This window comes from Hibiscus syriacus, unplaced genomic scaffold (assembly GCF_006381635.1).
Source record: "Hibiscus syriacus cultivar Baekdansim isolate YM2019G1 unplaced genomic scaffold, ASM638163v2 tig00110890_pilon, whole genome shotgun sequence".
Taxonomy (NCBI): domain Eukaryota; kingdom Viridiplantae; phylum Streptophyta; class Magnoliopsida; order Malvales; family Malvaceae; genus Hibiscus; species Hibiscus syriacus.
Window position 1 is genome coordinate 8,198,843 of NW_024062900.1, and position 13,959 is coordinate 8,212,801.

The following is a 13,959-nucleotide window of genomic DNA, read 5'->3' on the forward strand; positions in this document are numbered from 1 at the left end:
TTACTCCAAACAGACACTAAAGAACATAAAGGCACGTATATTACCCATAAACTTTTATACAATGATAATAGCAGTTCTATTTATTTTTAAAATTTTAATTTTGTAACAAGAGTGAACACAATGGTTTCTTCCTAAATATCATTTTAAAAATATATCTTAACGTAGGACTATTTCTATGAATGCTCAAGACTTACACATCACTTAAAAGCATTGTCCTTGATCCAGTAATCCCCATAACATGAAAATCAATATTAAATTCTTCCTTGAGGACTGCTACCTGCCCAAAAAAAAGTTCAACCATTCATTTGGGTTCAATAAGTTCAGAAATGACGAAAATTTCATCCCTAGCCAATACTGCTGCCACCAGAGCAAACCTACAGATCCCTACTGTAGACACCCGTTTTTGTCCGGGTCTTTTTTTATTAGTAATAATTATTATTATATTAATATTATTTCATTAATATTATTATATTATTATTAATATTACATTTTACATATTTTTGCAGGCCAAAGCCCAATACAATACAAGCCCACTATCAGCTAACCCATTACAACAAGCCCAGACCTGCTCAAGTAATCCGACCCGAGCCGCCCAACTGACCCGACCCGATTCTACCTAGGGTTTCATCATAACCCTAGGTAGGTTTTCTGCCACTGCCGTCGCCGATTTCCATTGCTGCCATCGCCGTTGTCCTTCCCTGCACCAACAGTGACCATAACTCTGCTGCAACAATGACAGAGAGACAGAAATCAATCACAAATCAACCAAAAACCAAACCCCAAATTAAAATACCAATAAATCCCTAAATATTCGTGATTTATATCTTTCAAAATCAGAAAAAGCCATGGGCTATTCTAGACTTCATCATCTCACCAGAAAAGCATTAAAAATCATATGCAAGCAAACCAAGGGGGGATTGGGGGATTTAGAAAAAAATAACCGAGAACGATACAGAAAGAAAATAGAAAAAATCTTACCTTTCATCGCCTGGTGGTCGTGGATCTCATCCGAGAAGAGGAAGAGCCTAACCAAAGGTAAAAGGTGTATTGATTTTGGGGTTTTAGTTTCGGGTTTGAGTGGGTAAGGGTTGTTTTTTTAGAAGAGATTAGAGAGGAATAGGCCATCCTCAAGTGTTTAAACCCGTAGCCACCAATCTACGGTGGCCGGGGTTTTGGTTTCGTTCTCCTCGACGGTGAGGGGTGCGAAGAGAGTGAGAGGAGAGAATGGGTATGAACGGCTGAGGCTTTAAAATGGTTTAGGGTTTTAAAATAACCCTTAAGTGGGTATATAACCCATACACCATGCGACGTCGTTTCAAAGGGGAGGGTTTCCGTGTTTTCTATTTAGGGGTAAATATCAGTTTTAATCCCTGTGGTTTTGTAAACTCAGCCCGTGTTTCTCATATTTTTAGGGTAAATATTTTTAGGGGTAAATATCTATTTGTTTAATCATTAAATGAAATTCATAATGTTCTGTTTCAGACATGTATTTTCATAATGTTATTTTGACATGTTTGTGTATGTTTACTTTAGTCTCAATGTTTTTAGTTATTTTATTTTAGTCATTGGTAGATTGTGTTGTGTTTTTTTGTTGACATTTAAATCGAGCCATGTCATTTGTAAATATTATATTTTAGTCACTGTGTTATGTATTATACATTTCTTGTAAATATTTGACATTGATCCCGATGTTTATAAATGTTTCATTCTAATCACTGACCCTGTGATATATTATTTTCATTAATGTTCCAAACTGGTCATGAAATCTATTTTTCTTTCGTTTTAATCATTGTATATTATGAATGCATTTTGGTTTAACTATTTATTTTGCCCTTTTGATTTCTGTTTTATCTATTTTAATCCCTAAGTTTATGTTTCAGCTATTTCAGTCCTTTAAATTCTTGTTTAAATTATTTTGGGTCCTTTGAAATTTTATTTTTGCTATTTTGGTCCTTGTAATTAAATATTTACTTTTTTATATCATTTTATTTAGTGATCGTATTATTCATTTGTATTTATGTTAATCCTTCATATATGTACATATCTTTATGTTATGTATTATTTATATCATATGTAAATAAATATGTTTAACTTTATTTGTTGTGTATGTTTTATTTCGTATATTTTTATTTATATTTATTTCCATTATGTTTCTTTATCTAGTATATATTATTCGAAATTTTCAAGAACGTATTTTTAGAACGGGCGTAGAAAGTATCACTTGATCGAAGTGGTACAATCTAATACGACGTTTGAACTAAATGGAATTTGAAATAAATCAATTTCTGTTTTACTAATTAATTTGTTTCTATTATAATTCAAATGATGCAATGAGTAATTTTGTAAATAACAATTTATTTTATTTCATACAAATTGTCCATATTTATTTTATATTCAATTTGTATTTTTTAATAGATGAGGAAATATTTTTTACAGATAAGAAATAGAAGAGATAACTTTCCCGATGGAGGATTGTTAATCTCGAAGTTTCTTTTCAAGTTAAAGAATTTTTCCCAATTAAATAATTCGAAGCAAATTAATTAATTTCGATAAATGAATCATATTTTAATTGTCGATGTGAATTCATTATTTCCACTATTTACGACAAAGTATAGGCGACGCAGTACCAATTTTGGGCGTTGTGGGGGTGTTAATCCTTCCCCATGCGTAATCGACTCCCGAACCCGTTTAAATCGAATCTTTGGTAAACGCATACCAGTTTTCGTCCTAAAAAATGATTTTTCTTAAAACTGTTTTAGAAAGGCGTTTTTAGGTATTCGACCTACCTAACCTAAAGTTCGATGGCGACTCTATTTAATTCCATCCAAATCAATTCCAAATTCCCCCATTTTCCAAAATAAAAGTCATAATCGTTTTTAAATAATATTTTAATTGTTTTACGTAAAAATGGTTATGACAGCTTGGTGACTCTGCTGGGAACCTTTTTTTATGAGAGTCAAACTGTAAAGTCACTTACACATTGTCGTTGTGGTCGAAATTATGAGTTTGAGTCTTTAGTTAATTTATGATATGTTTATTGAAATTTTTAATTGCTTCATTTTTTAACTGTCATACTAATGTTTGAATTTTTGTTTTCAGGGATCGATCCAAGTTTTTGTTGAGTTTTATATCTTTTTCGTTTTGAGTCAATGGTAGGTATGCTCCTCCTCACACACATCACATACATTTGCATAACATAAGCTCTAGACACGAGCTTTGATCCAAATTAGTTAGGGTGATTGCTTTACTCTCGTAAGAATTTATTCTTCGTATGAGTTTTAGCAATTAACCCATGGGATACATACCTTATACCTTCGTAGGGATTTATTCCTCGTATGGGTATAAGGCAGTGAATCCCCTCGAATTGAACTCGTTCCGTTTGAAACCTGTAATGGGTGAGGATCGAGGGTCTGGCAGCCCAAGGGGGCACTAATATTAGGGACAATTCGAGTCCCATTTTCTTGTTAGAGCCTAAATCATGCATATAGTGAACCATAGAACGGTCACCCTAGGTATAGTCATATCGAACCTCTGTCCGTCAGTAGGTACCCAAATTAGGTATACACAAAGGAGGAGTGTTTCTAAACCTTTCCTTTTTGCTTTAAATTTTGTTAAATAATTGCATGCGAACTAGATACCATGCAATTAGGATTAATTTCTTGAAAAATCATTGTGGGTAGAAAGCATGTCCGGGTAGGATTACTATCTATTGAAAGCATGTTCGGCTAGATATCATGACAGGGTAGGTGTTAAATTCATCTTTAAATAACATTTTTATCTATATCTATTGTCTTACCTGAACTAACTAATTTCTTTTGTTTGTGTGCACTAATTTATTTCTTCTCTTTTGTTTGTGTCATTTTGTCATCATTTTTTTTTTGCATTGCATTGCATCATCATAATGAAAAAGTATTGATCCGCAAGGGAATATTCGAGAGAAAATTTTCTCAAGAAGAGATGAAAGTTTTCAATCAAACAGTCTCATATATAGACATGCATTAAAGACTAAAAGGATTTCAGAGTACAAGAATGAGATTTGTTCGAAGATTGTGCATCATTCGAGATTGATATGATGATCCATTAATTTGAGGAATAATCCAATAGCGGAGTTTTATCTACAATCATATCATCGATAGTCATCAAGGAGCGACGCAATGGCTTCAGCACTGCTGAGGTATTAACGAAGTGAGTTTACAGAGCATTGAGGGGCATCAGTTCCAAATACAAAGATTCGAGACGAAGTAATGAGCTCAAAGATTATGCAACATTCGAGACTGAAACGACGATCTATTGAGCCAAAGAGTAATTCAACAGTAGATTCTCATCTATGAATATTCCATCAGTAAATATCAAGGAGTGATGCATTGACTTCACCACCGTCGGGGCAGTAACGGAGTTAGACTACAGAACACTTAAGGGGCATCATTTTCGAGGACGAAGATCCGAGACGAGGCAGTGATCCACTTCAGACTCAACATCTAAGCGAAGGCATGTTTGTAATGTGGATTATCTTGTAATGTGAAGGCTTTTATTTCTGGAGAAAATTATTCTATGATATTCATCGTTGGGATCAACATTTTTGCATCTGCATTTGCATCTTTGCATTTTGCATATGCATTTCATTATTCATAAAAACGTGGAACTAATTCATGGAGAATTCGATGGACGTGATCCTGATCACGTGACGACATTGAGAATCGAAGCAAGATTTGAACAAATTAGAAGCAAGAAGCTGAAGTTAATACGGTGGAAGCTTGTTCGGCTGGTTATAGGACTGAACCTTCCAAGATGATCCGAGAAAAGATTCCTCGTTCACTGAGGTATACGATGTTGATCTCGTGTACAACTACCACATACGAAGCCCCGAACATTTTGCTGAGAAATTGTAAGGCACAGAAGCGCATGATCCAAAACCTGATTTACTCAGGGGCATGGACAATCAAAGATGAATGGGGGCATTGCATCTACCATTTACATCCATGGAGATTGTTTTGTTTAAACTCGTTTTTGTTCTGTCTTTTATATTTGCTTAAATTTTTTAAATCTTAATATTTGAATTTATGTTACCTTCTAAGGTTGAATAATTGAGCGAATTTTAATCTTGATTTCTTTGAATATCAAATGAATTACGGATTCTTTTAATTCTTCAAGAATTGTAGATTTTTGACATATGACAATATTATACCTTTCTTTTCATGTCCAACCCCAAAATAAAATCTCAATTTTTACCCAGAATAATTCCTTATTACCACCAAAGAATCAATTTTTTTTTACATTCCCGCTCTTTGAGACATTGAAACATTCTTTTCAAATTTAAAACATTGTATATATCCTTTCGATATACACAAACCATACCCATGCATTTTGTTGAGCTAATAAATTCACACCATTGTCTTCTTAGACGTCAAACCAACTTTTTCTACCAATAAGACTTACAGACATTGAGTACAAGATGTTCACTTGAACATGAAATTTCCTAGAAGAAGAAACAATGTGGGACATCTCGAAGCGATCTTCTGAGGACGAGCGAGCAATTGAGACATGCTGAGAGCAAGAAGCATAATAAGAGAATTATTTCAAAATAATTATATAATGCATTAATTACATTGTTTTCATGTAACTAAAAATTAATCCTGAAAATCTATCCCCCTGGGGATACATCTTCTGCAAGGACTTCTGTGTATGAGATGATGAATGGCATTCTTTCTTTATCCCTTCACAAAATGAGAAAATATATCCCTTGTGTCCCCTTTGAGCCTAAATTATGTTTTCTTCTTATTCAACCCTAACCAATGATCACCCTCCACACTGGGGGGCAAGATGGAGGAAGTCTGCTCACATGAGTGAAGACATTGATTCAGATGATATACCAAAAGTGAACTAAATGCAGAGTGCAAAGATCAAATCAAAACGAGGAAACAAGAAAAACAAAGAGAAAAAAATCAAAGTAAAAGCAAAGAACAAAAAGAGGACAAAGAGCATAGACAAAGAGCACAGACAAAGAGTCTCTCGACTTAAGTGACTCTTCGAGCTTCAAACTGTGAGATTGATCAAGCACAATCATTCCAGAATCACTTCATTTGAAGATCATAGAACATTAAGAGAAGACATACGAGTAGATTCAAATTGAGCAAGACAAGATCGAATGCATCAGAGTTAATTGATCCTTGGTTCAATTACCCTTAAACACTTATTTGGGCCTTTTATCCCTTTCTTTCATAACTCTGAACCATGGCCTACATTACGTGCCTTAAAAGTCCCTTCTAATCATACATGGATTTCTAAACAGAAGAGACTATCTTCAGATTTCATCCCGCTCATCGGGATTAATCTTTTATTTACAAAAGGTTTTCTAAAATCTTTAATGCATGATAGAGAAAAAATAACAAAGGGGGTTCAAGACGTAAATTCTAAGTAACGTCTTGAAACCAAAGGAGGATTCGAGTTGAAAACCTGAAAAGGCAGCTCGAATATGGAGACTATTACATATGAGGCGATCGCATAATTCCCTTGATGAGGCATCGCACAACATGAATGAGAACATGAGAGTTGGGAGTCGGAGAACACTTCCAATAAATAAGTACAGAAGATACTCCATCAGACCAGTGAACATCAAATATATGAGAACACCATACCTTTGACCAAAGACAATAACCTGAGACATTTTTTCATCACTTCCTTACTTAACCATTTCTCAAAGATAGCATTGATCTTGAAACTTGTCAAATAGCTATAATTTATTTAAGGATTAACAGTGTAATTAATTCTTTGTATCCAATGAACTCTTGTTTTATGAGTTGTCAATTGTGAAACCTCAAAAGGGACAATATTTTCAAACTTTTGATTAAATATTTTTCAAAACTCTTTTAATTGATATTTTCATACTTTTGAAAATACAAGAAGAAGAAAAACGTTTTCCAAACAAGATAATCTCTCTGGAGGCATATATTGGAATTCAACGAAGATCCCTCTAAAGCTCAAGATTGAAGCTGGGGCAAGAAAAGACAAATTTTTAGGGAAATTTTGATGGGGTAAGGAAAACAAATTTTCTCAGTTTGAGGTTTGTAAGAGTACACCTGGTGGAAATGAAGACAAAATAAATCAAAGATAGAGTGAAGACTGCTCTCGCAACTATTCTCCTTCCAAATCGAGAAAGCATATATCAATGCATACATACATCAACACATATATACATATTACATGAGTTTGCATCGTTGTATCAAACATTTATCATCATGTGCATTAAAGACATTTATCTCATCACTTGAGGACAAATTCAATAAAAAAATCAAATAAATTTCATCTTAGCATCCATCATAACATCCAAGATAGTCAGTCAAAAATACATCATTTTGATCTCTCAGGAAATCAAAGCTCAGAAATGACCAGATATCTCTAACTTAAAGAAGCAATGATTTGACTTCTTGAAGTCAACAATCAAGACATTTCCTCAAGATACAGGAACAAGAAGACTATCTATCAGCATTGAGGGTTTTTTTTATTGAAGTAAAATTCAGTCTCATATGAGACATTTTTCCATAAATTTTGAGATTTTTCTAAAAACAAATTTTGTCTCGCTTGAGACAATTTCTTTCAAAACAAATTTCGTCTCATTTGAGACATTTTTCCTTTGAGATAGAAAATTTGAATTTGTTTCATATTAAACAAAGTTGATCTCATTTGAGATCGTATTTTCTTAAAACAAACTTCGTCTTTCTTGAGACATTTTTCCCTTTGATATACAAATTTCGAATTTGATTCACTTGAAACAAAAATTAATCTCACTTGAGACTGTTATTCTTTTCAAAACAAATTTCGTCTCGTTTGAGACATTTTTCCTTTGAGAATACAAATTTCAAATTTGTTTTCATATTAAACAAAGTTGATCTCACTTGAGATCGTTTTCTCAAACAATGTTTTCTCGCTTGAGACAATTTCTCTAAAACAATTTTTGTGTCGTTTGAGACAATTTCTCTAAAACAAATGTTGTCTCACTTGAGACAATTTTCCAAATTATGAATTTGTTTCACTGGAAACAAACATCATCTTTGAGTCATTTCTTTTGAAACAAATGAGCTTTGAGTCTATTTCTTTTGAAACAAAACTTTGTCTCTCTTGAGACAGATTTTCTTGAAAAATCTTTGAGTTTGTTTCACTTAAAACAAAATGAAAAAATCTTTGAGTATGTTTCTTTGGAAACAAAATTTTGTCTCTTTTGAGACAGTTCCTTTTGAAGAAAAATCTTTAAGTCGTTTTTATGAAAACAAAGGTTTGTCTCTTTTGAGACATTTCTCTTAAAACAAACATCTGTGAGCATGTTCCCTTGAAACAAAACCCAATTTTGATTATTTTTCTTTTGAAACAAAGTTTTGTCTCTCTTGAGACAGTTTTTCGAAAAAAAAATCTTTGAGTTTGTTTCTTTTAACAAAATCATATTTGAGTCTATTTCTGTTAAAACAAATTTTGTCTCTTTCGAGACAGTTTCTAATGAAAAACCAACATTTGAGACTGTTTCCTTTGAAACAAATTTCGTCTCACTTAAGATGTAATCCATCTTTGAGTTTGTTTCTTTTGAAACAAAATTTTATATCTTAATGACAATTTCTTTTGAGAAAAAATCTTTCAGTTTGTTTCCTTTGAAACAAACTTTTGTCTCTCGAGACTGATTCTTTTGAAAATACCCACCTTTGAGATCGTTTCTATTAAAACAAATTTTGTCTCCCTTAAGGTAGTTTCTCTAAAAATACAAAATCTTTGAGTTTGTTTCTCTTGAAATAAACTATCTTGAGTCGTTTTCCCTTGAAACAAATTTTGTCTCTTGAAACCTTTTCCCTTAAAACAAGAACATCTTTGAGTTTGTTTCTCTGGGAAACAAGGTTTTCTCCCTTAAAATAGTTTCTTTTGAATGAAAATATTTGAGTTTGTTTCTTTGGAAACAAAATTTTGTCTCACTAAGATACAAGTTTCTGAAAAACAAAGTTTTGTCTCTTATGACGATGTCTTTTGAAAAAAATCATTGAATCTGTTTCTTTGGAAACAAAATTTTGTTTCTCTCGAGACAGTTTCTTTGAGAAAAATCTTTGAGTCTGTTTCTTTGGAAAAATATTTACCATCTTTGAGTCTGTTTCCATTGCAACAAAACAAACATCTTTGAAATCGGTTCACTTGAAACGAATTTTGTCTCATTTGAGACAGTTTCCTATGAAACACCAATCTTTGAGAATATTTCCCTTAAAAAACAAATTTTGTCTCGCTTGAGACAATTCCCTTTAAACGTCATCTTTCGAGACAGTTGCTTTTAAAACACATCACCTTTGAGTATGTTTTTCTTGAAACAAATCTTTGAGTCTGTTTCTTTTGAAACAAATCTTTAAGTCGGTTTCCCTTGAAACCACAATCACTAAAGATGACCAGCCGTCCTCATCACGTAGGAGAAGTGTCATCCCCTGACCAGATCTCTTCATCGCATAGGAGTCGTGTTACCCCTAGATAACCAGACGTCCTCATCACGTAGGAACCGTGTTATCGCCCTTTCTAAAAATGACCAGAACTCTTCATCACGTATGAGCCATGTCATCCCCTGACCAGATCTCTTCATCACGTAGGAGTCGTGTCACCCATAGATAATCAGTCGTCCTCATCGCGTAGGAACCGAGTTATCACCATTCCTAAAGATGGCCAGAACTCTTCATCACGTATGAGCAGTGTCATCCCCTGACCAGATTTCCTCATCACGTAGGAACCGAGTCACCCTTAGACGACCCAAACTCTCCATCGCGTATGAGCAATGTCGTCCCCAACAATAAACCTTATCCAATTTCTAAGTTTGAAAGGGAGAGAACCAGACAAAAACGTGATGTCTTTTCGTCTTTGCCCTATTCTTGTTAACACAAAAATGTGCAAAGAGGGGCAGTTGTAGACACCCGTTTTTGTTCGGGTCTTTTTTTATTAGTAATAATTATTATTATATTAATATTATTTCATTAATATTATTATATTATTATTAATATTACATTTTACATATTTTTGCAGGCCAAAGCCCAATACAATGCAAGCCCACTATCAGCTAACCCATTACAACAAGCCCAGACCTGCTCAAGTAATCCGACCCGAGCCGCCCAACTGACCCGACCCGATTCTACCTAGGGTTTCATCATAACCCTAGGTAGGTTTTCTACCACTGTCGTCGCCGATTTCCATTGCTGTCATCGTCGTTGTCCTTCCCTGCACCAACAGTGACCATAACTTTGCTGCAACAATGGCAGAGAGACAGAAATCAATCACAAATCAACCAAAAACCAAACCCTAAATTAAAATACCAATAAATCCCTAAATATTCGGGATTTATATCTTACAAAATCAGAAAAAGCCATGGGCTATTCTAGACTTCATCATCTCACCAGAAAAGCATTAAAAATCATATGCAAGCAAACCAAAAGGGGGGATTGGGGGATTTAGAAAAAACTAACCGAGAACGAGACAGAAAGAAAATAGAAAAAATCTTACCTTTCATCGCCTGGTGGTCGTGGATCTCATCGGAGAAGAGGAAGAGCCTAACCAAAGGTAAAAGGTGTATTGATTTTGGGGGTTTTAGTTTCGGGTTTGAGTGGGTAAGGGTTGTTTTTTTAGAAGAGATTAGAGAGGAATAGGCCATCCTCAAGTTTTTAACCCCGTGGCCACCAATCTACGGTGGCCGGTGTTTTGGTTTCGTTCTCCTTGGCGGTGAGGGGTGCGAAGAGAGTGAGAGGAGAGAATGGGTATGAACGGCTGAGGCTTTAAAATAGTTTAGGGTTTTAAAATAACCCTTAAGTGGGTATATAACCCATACACCATGCGACGTCGTTTCAAAGGGGAGGGTTTCCGTGTTTTCTATTTAGGGGTAAATATCAGTTTTAATCCCTGTGGTTTTGTAAACTCAGCCCGTGTTTCTCATATTTTTAGGGTAAATATCACGTTTGGTCCCCTGTATTTTGTAATCTGTTTGTTTAATCATTAAATGAAATTCATAATGTTCTGTTTCAGACATGTATCTTCTAATAATTGTGTTTTAGTCACTAGTTCGTTATTTTGACATGTTTGTGTATGTTTACTTTAGTCTTTTTAGTTATTTTATTTAGTCATTGGTAGATTTGTTGTGTATTTTTGTTGACATTTAAATCTGGCCATGTCATTTGTAAATATTATATTTTAGTCACTATGTTATGTATTATATTTCTTGTAATATTTGACATGATCCGATTAATGTTCCAAATTGGTCATGAAATCTATTTTTCTTTCGTTTAATCATGTATATTATGAATGCATTTTGGTTTAACTATTTATTTTGCCCTTTTGATTTCTATTTCTATTTTAATCCCTAAGTTTATGTTTCAGCTATTTCAGTCCTTTAAATTCTTGTTTATTTCTTTATCTAGTATATGTTATTCGAAATTTTCAAGAACGTATTTTTAGAACGGGCGTAGAAAGTATCACTTGATCGAAGTGGTACAATCTAATACGACGTTTGAACTAAATGGAATTTGAAATAAATCAATTTCTGTTTTACTAATTAATTTGTTTCTATTATAATTCAAATGATGCAATGAGTAATTTTGTAAATAACAATTTATTTTATTTCATACAAATTGTTCGTATTTAATTTATATTCAATTTGTATTTTTTAATAGATGAGGAAATATTTTTTACAGATAAGAAATAGACGAGATAACTTTCCCGATAGATGATTGTTAATCTCGAAGTTTCTTTTCAAGTTAAAGAATTTTTCCCAATTAAATAATTCGAAGCAAATTAATTAATTTCGATAAATGAATCATATTTTAATTGTCGATGTGAATTCATTATTTCCACTATTTACGACAAAGTGTAGGCGACGCAGTACCAATGTTGGGCGTTGTGGGGGTGTTAATCCTTCCCCACGAGTAATCGACTCCCGAACCCGTTTAAATCGAATCTTTGGTAAACGCATACCAGTTTTCGTCCTAAAAAATGATTTTTCTTAAAATTGTTTTAGAAAGACGTTTTTAGGTATTCGACCTACTTAACCTAAAGGTCGATGGCGACTCTATTCAATTCCATCCAAATCAATTCCAAATTCCCCCATTTTCCAAAATAAAAGTCATAATCGTTTTTAAATAATATTTTAATTGTTTTACCTAAAAATGGTTATGACACCTACGATTGACTTGTTCTGTTCAAAGAAAGCCGACTTTCAATGGATGCATATAACGGTAGTTTAATTTCACTAGGGATCTAAACAAACCAAATTGAAATGGCCTGGAAAGTACTTGAACTTGACTAAAACTTGATTGCATTTCATTTCTCATACTCAGGCTTGACTTTATATGCAAGCTACTCCAGTTACTCAATGTTGATAGAAGCCAACTCAAGTAAAAGCAAATGGAAAGTCAGCTGAGTAACTTGTGACTGACTCAACTCTATTACATCCGCATTTTTCAAAATGACTGATGAATCACAAGAATATTTGCAAAGGTTAACCCAAGGACCAACTACTACACAAAAAATGTGAAATAATATAGTTATAATAAAGTAGAATAAATTATTTGCATGTTACTGCATCTTAAGATTTACTTCTACAATGTATTTATTGAACAAGTAACAAAAAGAATTTGTTGCATGCTAAAATACAAATATTTGTTAGCAACAGAAGAAAAATAAATAAATAGTACTTCTTATGATACTACACCTGATCTCTCAACTGATAGAGTAATGCCGCACCAATCAATCCAGGTCCAATTATCCCCATTGCTATGGTTGTTCTTGAAAGATAGAACCTCGAATGCACAGCTCGTAAAGCCCTTATACAATCTTCACGCTTGAGAACTACTGTGATATTGTACTCAGAACAACCTTTAGCTATGGCATGAATGTTGATATTAGCCTGTATTATGATATTAGATGGGAAAAAAAGGAAAGAGTAAGTACTAATGCGAATATTATACAAACATATATGAAAAAAAAAGTATTGTCTGAAGGGATATGTATGGAACTTTCTACCTTTGCCAGAGCATTGAAAAGAGTTGCACTGACTCCAGGAGTGCTAGCCATTTTCAGGCCAACAGCTGCTAATATGCTACAGTTAGGAATGGCTGCAACCTGAGAAGGACCACTTATTTGAGAAAATAAACTAGACAAATAGAAGCATACTAATGTAGCATAAAGGTAACTTAATCCAAAATAAATAACACAGGACACTTCTCCATATATATAAAGCTGCCAAGAAAATATTTTGAGTTGAAAAGGTCATCTTCCACCGGCGAGGAATGAACGGCTTTATGGATAATCTGAGCAGGAGAATATCAAGGAAAGCACTATGGGAACTCTTTGACTATCACGGTAAGGTTGTCAGGGTCTTCATCCCGAGAGTCAACAACAAACCAAGGTATATAGCCTCCACCTTCGCGTTATTTAAATTTGCACGCGAAAAGGACCTAGTCAATGCTATCGCGAAAGTAAACAAGTCGTGGATAGATAGGAAGAAAGTAGCAGTAGGGGCTGCAAAATATCAAAAGTTTCGTAGAGGAGAAGCCCAAACTGAAAGGTTACCTGAAGTTTCAAAACAGCCAACTGAAGATGAGAAGAGGAAGAACAGGGAGCAAGAGATGATATCGAGAAGCATAAGAGATGATAGGTCCTATAAAGAAGCACTGGTAACTAATCAGAGATCGAGGGTCACACCCACAACCTTGGAGAACAGAATGGGGATGACACAAGCTGTAAATGAGAGAGAACCAAATGGAGATGTATATGTCATCCAAAGAGACCAAGTGGTTGAAGTTCTCAGGGATTATTAAGCCTTCTTTTGGAGATGAATTTTGTACAGAAGGCCATATTTAATGATGGAATCGACGTGAAGATTGCTAGCTGGGGCTATCCAAGTAACTCCTGAATAATCACTTTCTCGTCGGCTGAAGACTTAACAGAAACATGGAATAACAAGAA

General features: G+C 34.0%; 1 long non-coding RNA gene across 1 annotated transcript; it reads right to left on the minus strand.

Annotated features, from left to right (window-relative positions):
• Positions 1-219: 219 nt before the first annotated feature.
• LOC120144586 lies at positions 220-12,501 on the minus strand. Its single transcript, XR_005518050.1, has 3 exons — positions 12,172-12,501; positions 5,131-5,135; positions 220-387 (listed from the first exon to the last, which is right to left on the minus strand). It is a non-coding gene; the product is annotated as an uncharacterized LOC120144586 (long non-coding RNA).
• Between the last annotated feature and the right edge of the window lie 1,458 nt (positions 12,502-13,959).